The sequence below is a fragment of the Schistocerca piceifrons genome, chromosome 11 (assembly GCF_021461385.2).
Source record: "Schistocerca piceifrons isolate TAMUIC-IGC-003096 chromosome 11, iqSchPice1.1, whole genome shotgun sequence".
Taxonomy (NCBI): Eukaryota; Metazoa; Arthropoda; class Insecta; order Orthoptera; family Acrididae; genus Schistocerca; species Schistocerca piceifrons.
In genome coordinates this window covers 122,291,819-122,305,660 of record NC_060148.1, presented here as the reverse complement: position 1 = coordinate 122,305,660, position 13,842 = coordinate 122,291,819, and the positions used below count along the sequence as shown (strand labels likewise).

Below are 13,842 nucleotides of genomic sequence, written 5' to 3'. Positions count from 1 at the left end.
GAGCACTGTGCTGCTCAAAACCACCTTCAGGTTGATGAAAGCTTACAATTTTTTCAAAACTGCTCTAAAATGCTATTCTTGTGGGTGTGTCATCACTGGATTATATGCATCATAAAAATCTTAAAATATGCATGAAAAATGCTTAAAAATGCACAAAAAGTGCAGAAATCTGCAAGATCAAATAATAAAAAAACATAGGAGTTACTGCGTGCATTACATCTCAAAGTCGAACCTGTGCATATCAATTACGAGGAAGAGTGCCAGCCATGCCAAACATCGGTACATTTAGAATGTTGATAATACTTTCTGAATAATTTCTGGTAGAGGTTAGGAAGGGGGGGAGGGAGGCTTTCTGGGATTATTTTCTAAAAATTTGCAAAATGGGGACTCATACTGTATTTCAAGAGTTGTTCCTTCTCCACTATTGTTGTCGGTAACAAACAGACGCGATGTGAGTTGAGTCACGGCAAAACAATCGATACGTACAGGACCAACTTCGAGATATACTGCACGCAGGGGGGGCACACTCAAAAACCTAGTAATATTTTATTTAAAAAACAACACATAATCATGAATTTTTTAACATCATTAACTTTTAATTAATACTATTGGACCAAAGCATCATTTACAATTTATTTTACATTTTTCTAGTATTGTAAATACATACAAACAAGTACTGTTCCAAAAGTTTGGTGGTAAGATTGTGTCTTCGATCACTCAAAACATTTTTATAAGTAGAAAAGGACCGTTCTACATCAACTGAGGTGACTGGGCAGTATTTGAATTTGGATGCTATGTTGGCACTTACCGTTTCTGGTAAAAGTTCACCCGTCCCATTAATAAAACTATCAATATGGTACAAGGGTTCAAAGCCTGGGTTATTGTATAAAATGTTTTCAAATTTTTCTATAAGTTTCCTCGGAAATACCTCCGGCAATGAGCAGTTCACTAGAATAATTTCATTCATTAACTGAATAGATTCATTCAATGCCATACATTGAGTTTCAAGCTTTTTAATACTTGCAGGCATATGGGAAAAGTAGTGCTAATCACAGCAATGTCTTTTTTAATACCGGAATCATTAAAAGCTTCCTTGGATTGGCAAACTGCCAAAGCCTCTGCACTATTCATTTACTACCCTTCTAATGGCCTTGAAATTTTTATTGTAAAATGACACAGCTTCAACCTACGTACCCCAATGAGTTATGACTGGAATAATTTAATGATTATTAAGAATCCGCCTCAATTGCAAATAGAAACCAGATGTTGACCTAGGTCTCGGCGCGGATAACCGTGCCTTCTTCGGAACACACTAAAAGTACAAACTGTATTAATGCTGGGCGATGCCTATTTACGCAGTTTGTAGTTTTAGTGTGTTCCAAAGAAGGCATCATTATCTGCACCGAAACCTAGGCGAACATCCTGTTTCTATTTGCAAACGAGGCGGACTCGTTATAATCATTGCACATTTGGTAGTTTTTCTTTGTAGGTCTTGATGCGAGCAGGAGCCTTTAGAAACACTTTCTCTGTGGGTGAAATCAGTTTACTTACATTCAGCAAGGCGATGTGCTCAGTGAACAAAGCACATCACACGAATCAAATTACGATAAAATACTCTGAGGGCTTTTCCTGCTTTGTTCATATAGGGAGCAGCATCTCAAACACAAACACACTTGCATCTGCAGAAGATTCTGGATATATTTTTCTAATACCCTCAATCACAAATCTAGTGATCGTAGAATGATTTACTTTTTCAAGTTCTTTGCAGATCACTAAATAGGAAGAAGAAGGCTCTTCTTTTAAAACATCACCAATTAAATTTGCAAAGTACAGGCCACAACTGTCTCTGCAGTTTCGTCAACTGAAATCCAGATCATGTTGCCCTCGAGTTCATTGCGTATTTCTTCCAGAACATTTACGCACATTGTCGGTATGTAATTTTTACACAATGTCGATTCATCTGGTATATTTTGATTTAAGCAATATTTCTGCAGGAAGCCTTAGAGGATAGAGTTTATAAGTTTGTGAGGAGGAATATTGCTTGCAATGAATGCTCTGCACAGATCCATGTTAAACAGACTTTTTTGGTTACCTCTGAGAAGTCTTTGCTACTGCAACTTGCTGTTATCAGAAATTTTTGTCATCACCTTTCTTCTGCATTCCTGTGATAGGAAGATTTGTCTCGGCATGCTGATCTACTTGAAACTTTTTCTTTTTTGCACAAAACATTTTTTTCACAGACTTGACAACATAAAATAATTCCGTCATATGTAAATGTTCCGGGACGGTCAGCTATCCACGAAACGACCATTCTTTTTTCGGGTGGTATGGCACACGACATGTTATACACTGCACATCATTAACACGTTCAACTGTGTACAAGTAAGCAGAAAGCTAAACTGAAACAACGGATGTGCGACTAAAAGCTCGCGTAATTTAATTTATTTGTTGTGAACGCATACGGCAGGAGAGTGGGGGGGGATTAACCGGGGGGGCACAGGCGCAGGAGCACTGACGCTGTACGCCTCTTCCTGTTCCTATTCTGTAATGATTTCGCCATGCAGTGGGCTTTCGGTTAGCTATTACACGCAGTTTTAGGTGCAGTGAATGTGTGAGACATAGAAACTAGATAGAGCTAGAGACTACCCATCTCAATTTTTAAAATATTGTAAAAAGAGTGAAATATGTAATGTCACCAGTTTTTATTAAAATATGCAATAACTGGTGAAAAGGAGCGAAATATGCAAATGCATATGCAGCATGCAAATGCGTATAATATGGTCCCTAGTCTTCACCAAACATCCCTCAGTTGGGATTGCGCCACAGCTTCAGCATACGGTCTATAGAGGACTCGTGCATAATGCTCGAGGAAGACATCGTTTTGAAATTTTGTCAACATTTAACTTGTAACAAGTATTAAGTTTGATGTCTGTACTTCCTACAAAAAGTACATAAAAATTCTCTAAGTTGACTACGATTTAGACCTCCGTAGTGCTGTTAATTGTCATTTGGGCCAAGGTTACATTTTTTCTTCATTTAGACAACATTTTCGCATTAAAATACATTTGCTACTTGAGTACCAGCAAGAACAATGATTTGCACAGTGGAACTGCCAACAAGGTTGGAGCCTGCAAAAACAGCACAGGTCCCATTCGTGTATTGCTGGTGGGAGCTGTCAACTGACAACTAATTTATATACAATAATATAATGTTGTGAAAAAGTTCAAATATTACAAATATGCACCAATGAGAGGCTAAAATGACAATATAACACTCTTCTCTCCCTGCACAAGAATCGCAAATTGTGTGGGCATACGGGATGTGACTACACGATATATAGAAGTCTGGATCAGTCCCGGGGGAACATTCAGATCGCCGAAGCAGTTAAGGTGAACGCTCGTAACGAGTGGAAAATTTGAGTTCGAGTCTTGGTCCGGCACAAACTTTCGTGTGTAACAAAATGCTGACATCGATGCAGATATTAAGTAAGTAGATTTATTTCATAATGTTAATACACAGCTTTTAGCCATGCGTGTCTGAAGAGCATTATATTGTGACGATGCAGACACTGTATAAACACAGACATTTTATGATATTGCAGTGCCTGTGTTGTTAAAAGTATGATGCAATGTTCCTTTGGACATACATGCATGCCCAAAAGAATAAGCACTGTGCTGACCACAGCCCACATGGAATACACAAAACATATTTGCAGTTGCAAATATGGACAACCATCAGCTGTATAATGGAATGGAAACAACTAAAATTTGTGCCATACTGGAACTCGAACCTAGGTTTCCTGCTTTACACGAGCGGTCACCTTAACTGTTTTGGCTATCTGTGCACAACTCTTGGCCAGGCCCAAACTTCTATATGTACCCCACGTACTGCAATTTCTCTCTCTCTCTCTCTCTCTCTCTCTCTCTCTCTCTTTCTCTCTCTCTCTCTCTCTCTCTCTCTCTCTCTCTCTCTCTCTCTCTCGTTTGGCAAAATTCGCATCTATTTTTGTTGAGATTCATATTTCTTTTAATGATTAGATGCACCTACCTCAAAGGTTGTCACGTGAGTGAAAATAAACAAAGCCTTATTTCTTTGAAACTGACTGCTACAGAAAGGTGCTGATTGGGAACTTTGTGACAGTAATGTTTGCTTTTGCAAAAACTTCCAAAACCTTCTTCTTCCAAATTAGCCTTTTTTTTCTTCATTTGGCTATATTTAAGAATTTAAAAATGATTGTTCTGTTGAAAAGCCACAGCTTTTTCCTGACAGTGAGCTGAATGCGTCTCTAATTTAAGGTGTTTCTGGACATTATCTCTCTTTTCTACACAATTCGATGATAACAAAATCTACAAACTATTAATTTCTATCTTTTGTGGGCATTCATAGGTGTGCGACACATGCTTTACAATGCTACAGACAGAGCAGACAAGGCAGCTAGCATAGAAGCAGAACTGAACATATCATAATGCTATGTTAACATTAGGAGAAGAATTTTGGCACATAGTGCAGACACTACAGGCTATAGTGACAGATGACCACAAGCATAAACAAACTAGAATTTTGACTGCCAGAGGAAGAAGGGTGGTGTGCAGAAACAAACCCCGCCTCCCTTTCACATGGCAACAGCCAACAGTATTGTCAAAGGGATCACCCATCTCCTCTAACGTTGTAAGGTTCGTACTCGAAATCCGTAACAGATCAGGATTAGTAGCTTCACCTATTCAAAATCAGAAAATGATAAGCAACACGTGACACAAAATATTTGGGGGAAAGCTACAGCTCAACTGCTTGCTGATGTTAGCGGACTATTGTTAACGACTCAGTGCAGGCCTGATATCTAGCAGTATTCGATACAACCACTGCTCAAAACATACTCCACTAATTCGCCACTTTAGAAATGTCCATATTAAACCATATTTTGGGCTTTTTTAACAAACAAATGTACACATTTCTTTGTTATAAATACTAGGTCCCACAGCTGAGTACTACATTGTGTTACACAGCACGTATCTTAAATAGACCATTCAACCGCCCACAACTGGCCTGGCATCAGATCATTTAGTGCACTGATATGTCGTTGCATTTGTACACTTTCATTTTGCAGAAAGGTTCTTATACACATTACCTTTACAAATTGGCCTTCACCAGAAGATGCACAATACCATTAACCAAAAACTGGTTACATTTTCAATATTTTTATGCAGGAATCAAGCTATTTCAAATTATCTCTGATAAAATAGTTCATCTGGATACAATTTACTACAAAATAGCATCTAAAACGTAATTTTGCATTTTGAAGCAGAAACGTAAATTTTTCCAATCCTATAAATTAAGTGCAAGAGTGCAGGTTGTGACGCACAGATGACGACATATGGAAGTGTTTCTTGTCATGACTCCTGTATGGATAGCCAAAGTGGTTATGGCGACCTAACACATAAATCGGGAGATCCGAGTTTGAGTCCCAGAAATCCGGGTTTGAGTCCCAGTCCAGCACGAATTTTCTGCCATCTGATTTATCCTGAAACTGCAGCTATTGCTGGTTGTGTCCTTTCCCAGTAACTGAGCAATGACAGTCTTTTCATCTGTTTACACATCTACAGTACTTCACTTGCCTGTCCCTGAACCACATGCACATCATCATCATCAAGTCCTCTAGCATTTAACAATAATTTTCTAGTTATGTGAAATCACTGTACACAACTGTATCATTTGCAAAGAGTCCCTTAGAAATATCTACCTAATCTGTGTGTGTATACACAGTACAATTGTGGCTTATTATAATGCGTATTCTCCAGTTTGACTTTCTACTATAGTATAAAAGAAATTTTATGTATATGCATTTTCTACTACTGGTAAATGAAATACAATTAAGATTATCTCATTACTTCAGTGTGTAACTGACAGTCAGTATTTCATGAATACTTACACCTTCTTCTTCTTTGAGGAATATCTGGACCGGTGAGAGTGTGGCCGCTTCATCCACTTGGTCATTCATCTGCAAGTGGAAAACAAATTAGTCAATGATCTTCATAAAAAAAAAAAAAAACAACACAAGGAACTTTTATACGAATTTTAAACGAGAAATAACCAAATACAGCCCACTGAACTTGGAAACTGAAGACAGAAATGGAAATATGTGCAAACAATTTCCAATATTTCCAAAACCATTTCAACTACGAAGAACCACAGAAAAGTGGTCTTGAAGAGCTCGACAACCAGCCCTAACTCTGAACCGTCCATCACTGAGGAATTACAGTCATTTCAAATCTCAAAAACCACAAGGTCTCAGAGAGACCGAATCGAGCTGAACTTTGAGGAAAAAATGTCTCAGACGCTCACCACAACTTTTTTGAAGAAATATGAATACATGAAAAACCCCTAGATGAATGGAAGACGGCCCTCGTCCACCCACTCCATAAGAAAGTGTCCCAAGCAGATCACAACTATGGAGGAATCTCCCCCTAGACATAACATACAAGATACTCTCCATAGTCTTACTAAACAGAGCAAAATCCCAGTTAGACAATTAACTTGAAGTATATGAAATTGGCTTCAGGAAAGGAAGAGCCTGCCCAAAACAAACACTAAACCTCAAAAACTTCATGACATACCAAAAATGAAGAGCAAAATGATATGTTATGACTTTCATTGAGTTTTTAAATCATGCAACTCAATACACCAGGAATCCCTTATATATACTAAAAGAATTAGCCCTAGATAACAAAAAATATAAATCCAATCACAGAGACCCTTATCACCACATATTCCAAAGCCAAATTCATGGGAGAACACTACCCCTTTTGAAATAAAAACTGGTATAAGCTAAGGAGATGGAATCCCCCACTGCTAGTTAAGTGCTCCAAAGAAAAACTTGTTGGAGACTGGAACACAGAGATAGCGGAATCTGCCTAGGAGCACAAAACAAAAGGCATCAAAGCCAACTATCTAGCCTTTGCAGATGATATAACCCTACTAGCTTAGACCTGGGAAATAGCCAAAGAACAGACCCTTGAACAGAAAAAACAGATCTCAAAACCCTCAAAAAGACCAATGTAACAACAAACATAAAAAACCCATCACAACATTTTAAAATGGAACAACAAAAAGTAGAGATAATAAAAGAACTCAAATACCTTGGAGAATCCATCGGCTGGAATGGGCTCGAGAAAAAGGCAATGGAAATTAGAAGTAAAGTTGATCTGGTCTTCTATCTCGCAAAAAACACATACAACAAAAGGTCCCTCTCACAGCACACAAAAATAAGCATTGTAACAGTGTAGTAGTCAAACCAGAAGCCCTGTATGCAGCTGAAACACTATCACCAACCATGGCCTAGTTGAAAGACTGGAGATAGAAGAAACAAAGATATTAGAAACATTTCTTGACCCCAGATTTCACAACAATTAATCCGCACCAAAAATGAAACCCTTTACCAAACTACCGAAAAACTCTCAGACACAATTAGGACAAAAAGAATTCATTTTTATGGATACATCTTCATTCTGAATGAAAATAGATCAACTGAATAAATTATGACTACTTCTGCAGGAAAAAAATGGATTACTGAAATGGAAAAGGACTTCAGATAACCCCAAATCACAAGAGCTATGTTCAAAAATAAAATGGAGAAAAAGAGAGAGGAGGAGAAGAACACAATGGGAGAGAGGGAGGGAAGGAGAGGTTGCGGGGGGGGGGGGGGGGGGGGGGGGGGGTAGGTTCCAAAATCAAATCCAAACGAACATCCACATCTCTGATGAAGATAGGAAAGCAAGATCAAAAGAATGAAACAATACTGAGCTGCTAACAGATAGGCACAAAACATTAAAAAGTGATTAATTTAACATATCGCAAAGTCGGGTGAAACAAAAATAAAAAGAAGACTCTGCCGTTATTATAATGTGTGGTTTCTAAATTTCCTCAATATTAAGTGTGTTGTTGTTGATGATGTAGCCTTCAGTCCAAAGGTTGGTTTGATGCAAATCTCCATGCTAGTCCATGCTGAGCAAGCCTCTTCATCTATGCATGATACTGCAACCTACATCCATTACAACCTGCTAGCAGTAGCCAAACCTTGGTCATTATCTCCAATTATTAACCCCCCCTCACCCCCCCCCCCCCCCCCCCCCCACCCCCAGTTACTTTCCCATTACCAAACTGGTGATTGCTCAGTATGAGTATTATTAACCATACCCTTCTTTTAGTGAAACTGAGCCACAAAACTCTTTTTTCGCGAATCTGATTAGTTACTCCATCTATCCACCTGATCTACAGCATCATTCCACAGCACCACATTTCAAATGTTTCTATTCTCTTCTTATCTGAATTGTTTATCAACCATGTTTTATTTCAGTACCAGTCTACACACAAGACAAATACCCTAAGAAAGGACTTCCAAACACTTATACTTTTAGTTTGATATTAACAAATTTCTCTTTTCTCAAAACACTTTTCTTGCTACTAACAGTCTGCATTTTATATTCTCCTTCACTGAGCATCATCAGCTTTTTGTTGCCCAGATAGAAAAACACATTTCATTTCCTAATCTAACTCCCTCAACATCATGATTCATCTACCTTCCACTGACCTTGTTTTACCTTCGATGGTGTTCATCTTACAGCCTCTGATGAAGATATTACACATCCCACACCACACTGCTCTTCTAATTAATTTGTCGACTCTGAAAAAATTACAGTGTCTTCGGCAAACCTCAGTTTTTATTTCTTCTTTCTGAACTTTAATTTCATTTAAGAATTTCTCCTTGGTTACCTTTACTGCATGCTCTACGTACATATTGAAACACATCGAGGATAGGCTACAACCCTGCCTCACTCCATTAACAACCACTATCTCCCTCTCACGTCATTCAACTCTTTGTGACTGCCGTCTGATTTCTGTAATAGTTGCAGATACCTGTTTGGTCACTATAATTTATACCTGTTATCTACAGAATTTCTAAGAGTATATTCCAGTCAACATTGTAAAAAGCATTCTCCGAATCTGCAAATGCTATAAATCCAGGTTTCCCTTTCTTTAACCAATCTTCTAATATAAATCACAGGATAATTTTTTCCTCACATACCGCTACATTTCTCCACAACCTGCACTTACCTTCCCTGGGATCGGTTTCTACCAATTTTTCCATTCTTCTGTAAATTATTTGTGACAATATCATGAATTATTAACCAGAAAAAATTTTCACTCTGTAGCGGAGTGTATGCCATTACGAAACTTCCTGAGTAAGGCTGTGGCTAAACAATGTCTCTTCAACATCCTTTCTTCCAGAAGTGTTAGTCCCACAGGTTTTGAATGAGAAGCTTGGAAGGTAGGAGATATACTGGCAGAGGTAAAGCTCTGAGAATGGCAAAGATCTCTGGTTTGAGCTCTGGTCCAGCGCACAGTTTTGATCTGCCGGTACTTCAGCAAAAAATAACTTGTTTTGGAAAAATATTTTATGCACAGCATCATGTACAGCGCATATTTTCAAATTACAAAAGTATAAATACGAATTCCACCAATTAAAGCACGGTATCTTTCGAAGCACCGAAAACGAGATTGCGATGTGCCATTGCCACCAATCATAGCTCAAGTTACAGTACTCCCCAGCCAATGACAGCAGATATTCAGAGCACAGGACTTGTGTTGTAGTCGGCCAATAGCAACATCACTGTTAAGTAGAGCGAATATGCAAATAGGAAAAGTTAATGGTTTGAATTAACATCCATTCAGTATAGCTACATGAAAAGATAAGCTATCACCTACAATATACCAGTCATCGGAAGCTTTTTGCCATTTTTTTTTTTTTTTAAGGATGCTATGGATCCTTTGACAAGCACTCCAACTTTTCCATAGAAAAGCCAATTACATGGAAAATTGCTCAAGATTTCACCTCGAACTGCTTTTGAAGGATAATTTTACTTTTTGCCACCGTTATTGCATAATTTGTAATCTATGACAGAAATAAAACAGATATGAAAAACTAAGCTTGTCCTTTTTTAGTGTGTTACCTTTCAAGATATATCAAACACAAATACGCTGATTGGTTGATTGGTTGGTTGGTTGGCTGGTTGGTTGGTTAGGGGGAAGGGACCAAACAGCGAGATCATCAGTCCCATCGGATAGGTGAAGGGTGGGGAAGTCGGCCATGCCCTTTTATAAGGAACCATCCCAGCATCTGCCTGAAGCGATTTAGGGAAATCATGGGAAACCTAGCCAATGGCCTTGCTCCAGTCGTTAACAACGGTTCCCGTCAGGTCACCGAAGTTAAGCGCTTTCGGGCTTGGCTAGTACTCGGATGGGTGACCATCTGGTCTGCCAAGCCCTGTGGGCAAGCGAGGCGCACTCAGCCCTTGTGAGGCAAACTGAGGAGCTACTTGATTGAGAAGTACTGGCTTCCATCTCGTAAACTGATATACGGCCAGGAGAGCGGTGTGCTGACCACGTGCCCCTCCATATCCGCATCCAGTGACGCCTGTGGGCTGAGGATGGCACGGCGGCCGTTCGGTACCATTGAGCCTTCCGAGGCCTGTTCGGAGAGTTTTTTTTTATGGAAAACCTAAATCAGAATGGCCAGACGCAGGCCTGAACTGTCGTCCTGCCGAATGGGAGACCAGTGTGCTAACCACTGTAAGGAGTTACTCAGTCTAATATGCTGGAAATATTTAAATAATGGCATAAATGGCTGGTCTTCTAGATCCAAATTTTTTCTACACGGCTGTCCCTCAAAGTGTTAAGTTTTGAGTGACAGTCAAACGTTCTGTGATTTAAGAAATTAATCACAGATTCTCACATGTGACGTAAGTCATCTTGCATAATAGGAAATTTACTTCGTAAATAACGCTTCTCAAACCGCCATCCTCAATATTTTCCCATGACCTGTTATAAAAGTAATCTTTTGTGACATCATACTCATTGAAAGCAGTTTGTTGTTACAAAATATAACACAGTCTTCATCCTAAAGCCTTCAACACATTTTGCTGTTGGCAGACACTTGTGTGTGCACTTTGTTTTGTAGTAAATGGTGCACTTTCTTTGCAACTAAAATTTTATTTTGGTGTTATTCTCTCATTTATGTTTTCTTTCTGCAATATTATCCTGCTTTAGTGGGCCAAAGTAAAATTTTTGTTACGAATATCAGCTCTTACTCGTCAAAATTACAAGAATTTAACTGGAAACTAAAACAATGAAAAATTATCAGAAATCTTAAAGATTCCTGTGTTCTCCCCAGATTTCCCAGTTAGCCTGGGGTATATACACCCCATGTCTATCCAGCAGCCTTGTTTCAACTTCAGTCTTTCACTGTAGCAGATATGATATGAAACTGCATCCATACAGCTTCTCTGCGATAGCTATAAGGAACAGAAGTAATATTTATTCCTTGAGCAAAACTTTCAATACCCAATATTGCATAAATTAGTCTTTATTGTGGACAACCAGTTTTGACAGTTCTGTCATCCTCTGGTCTTCAAAAAAAGTTTGTTATGAAACATGTTCCACTGTGAGCTTGTACCTTATGCCACACTGCTTAAAATGCAGGATATTATACATAATATTGTCCAAAAATAAAACCATTTACAGTTAAAAAGCACCTCGTACATACGAGCACGTTTGCATAAGTAGTGCTCACAGAGGCTTGTTAATTCTTGAAGCACATGATATACAGCAAAATGCACATCTGTTTATGTTTGCAGAAATGTTCCACACATTGTGGATCCACACCTCAGCCGAAGTATATGGTGCAACTACAGTTTGATGTATACTGTACATTTTAAGACTTAACGAGCCTCTGTGAGTGCTATGTATGTGAACATGCTCGTGTGCACAAGCTGCTTTTTTAACTGTAAATGGTTGTGTTTTTGAAAAACCTATGTGCTGGGTTTTATCCATAAGCTACAAATTCACAATGGCACATGTTTCATCACAGAAATTTCTTAAGACCAGAAAACGACAGCTCCAACTGTTGAAACCGTCTGTCAACAATACAGACTAACTTATGTGATCTTTGCTAATGAAAGCTTTTTCCCCCTCACAAAACACAGACTGCATCATCCAAGTTCTCAACATGACAGAATTCAGTCAATATTCACATTACTGCAGTGCATACTCGACAGTCAATGTTTCAGAATACTTACAAACTGCACTTCTTTGACAAATGTCTGGACTGATAGAAGTGGTACAACTCCATCTCACTGGCCAGGTGTCTGAAAGCGGAAAAAAAGGGTCACTCAATTATCTATCCTCTTTTCTTTATTTCCTCTTTTTTTTCCCTTTAAATTAGTTTTATTCGTACAGCCATCTTACAAACGGTTTTGTTGTTCTTTTTTTTCCCCTTTCTTTAAAAAAAAAATCAACATTACACAATATTATAAGGGCATTTAGACATGAAGTTACAAATTCTCTTACACAGTGTTCAATGGGTACAGTGGATAAGAATGACTGTTGTTATTGTCAAAAGTATGATCATATGGTGTATAAAGTGAAACTTGAGACTGGATTGAGGACTTTTTGGTAGGGAGAACATAGCGTATGATCTTGGATGGAGAGTCATCGCCAGATGTAAAGTAACTTCGGGTATGCCCCAGGGAAGTTTGTAGGGACCCTTGCTATATGTGTTGTACATTAATGACCTTTTAGACAATATTAATATAACAATGGAAATAATCAATTATTGATAATACAATGTAATGCCACTGGCTCTGAAAGCTTGCAAAAGTCAAATCCTTTTGTGTGTGTGTTCCCCTGCCGCCATTTGGTGAGTAGGAAATATTAATAGTAACATCAGACTTTTGCAGATGCTGCAGTTACCTATGTTGGAGTACTGTCTGAAAGAAGCTGCATAAATATTCAGTGAGATCTTGACGAGATTTCAAAGAGGTGCAAAGATTGGAAACTTGCTTTAAAGGTTCAGAAGTGTAAAATTTTGCACTTCACTAAATGAAAAAAATGTAGAATCCTACGACTATAACATCATTGAGTCACCGTCGGGAATCAGCCAGCTCATACAAATACCTGGGTGCAACACTTTGTACGGATATGAAATGGAATAATCACAAAGGTTCAGTCACGGGTAAAGCAGATGACAGGATCCTGTGGAAGTTAATCAGTCTACAAAGGAAATTGCTTGCAAATCACTCGTGCAACTGGTTCTAGAATATTGATCAAGTGTGTGGGGCCCGTACCAGAAAGGACTAACGAGGGATAATGAATGTGCACAGAGAAGGGCAGCACAAATGGTCACAGATTTGTTTAATCCACGGGAGTGTGTCACAGAGACACAGGCATAAGGAACTGAAATGGCAGACTCTTGAGGATATACATCAACTATCCCAAGAAAATCTATTAAGTATGCTTCAAGAACCAGCTTTAAATGATAACTCTAGGGATATACTACAACCCACTATGTATTGCTCACACAGGGATTGTGAGGATAAGATTAGAATAATTACTGCATGAACAGAGGCATTCAAACAGCCATTCTTCCCATGCTACTTATGTGAATGGAACAGGAAGAAACCCTAACAACTGATACAATGGGACATGCCCTCTGTCATGCACCTCACAGTGGTATGCAGAGTGTAGATGTTGATGTAGATGTCGATGACAAGTACGACACCTAGTAGTCTGATTGGCAGCATTTAATTGTTGAAATATTCTTCTTATATTGCATAGGTTTCTTCCATCTCATTTTACACTAAAAATCCTGAACTTACAGGACTGAATATTTTAGTTGCTCTGATAAAGGCACTGGCATATCTAAGGCAAGGCTTATCATTCTCATAACAAGCCAGCTGATTACTCACAACTGCACAGTTATTTATTTATGCAAGTCCTCTATTAAACAAATTT

General features: G+C 38.6%; 1 long non-coding RNA gene across 3 annotated transcripts in view; it reads right to left on the bottom strand.

Annotated features, from left to right (window-relative positions):
* Positions 1 to 13,842, bottom strand: part of LOC124720064 — a 75,042-nt gene that overhangs the window by 25,235 nt on the left and 35,965 nt on the right. For all 3 annotated transcript variants that reach the window (XR_007006053.1, XR_007006054.1, XR_007006055.1), the window contains 2 exons: positions 12,129 to 12,197; positions 5,927 to 5,995 (listed from right to left, as the gene is read on the bottom strand). This is a non-coding gene — a long non-coding RNA (uncharacterized LOC124720064). The remainder of the gene's footprint in view (positions 1 to 5,926; positions 5,996 to 12,128; positions 12,198 to 13,842) is intronic.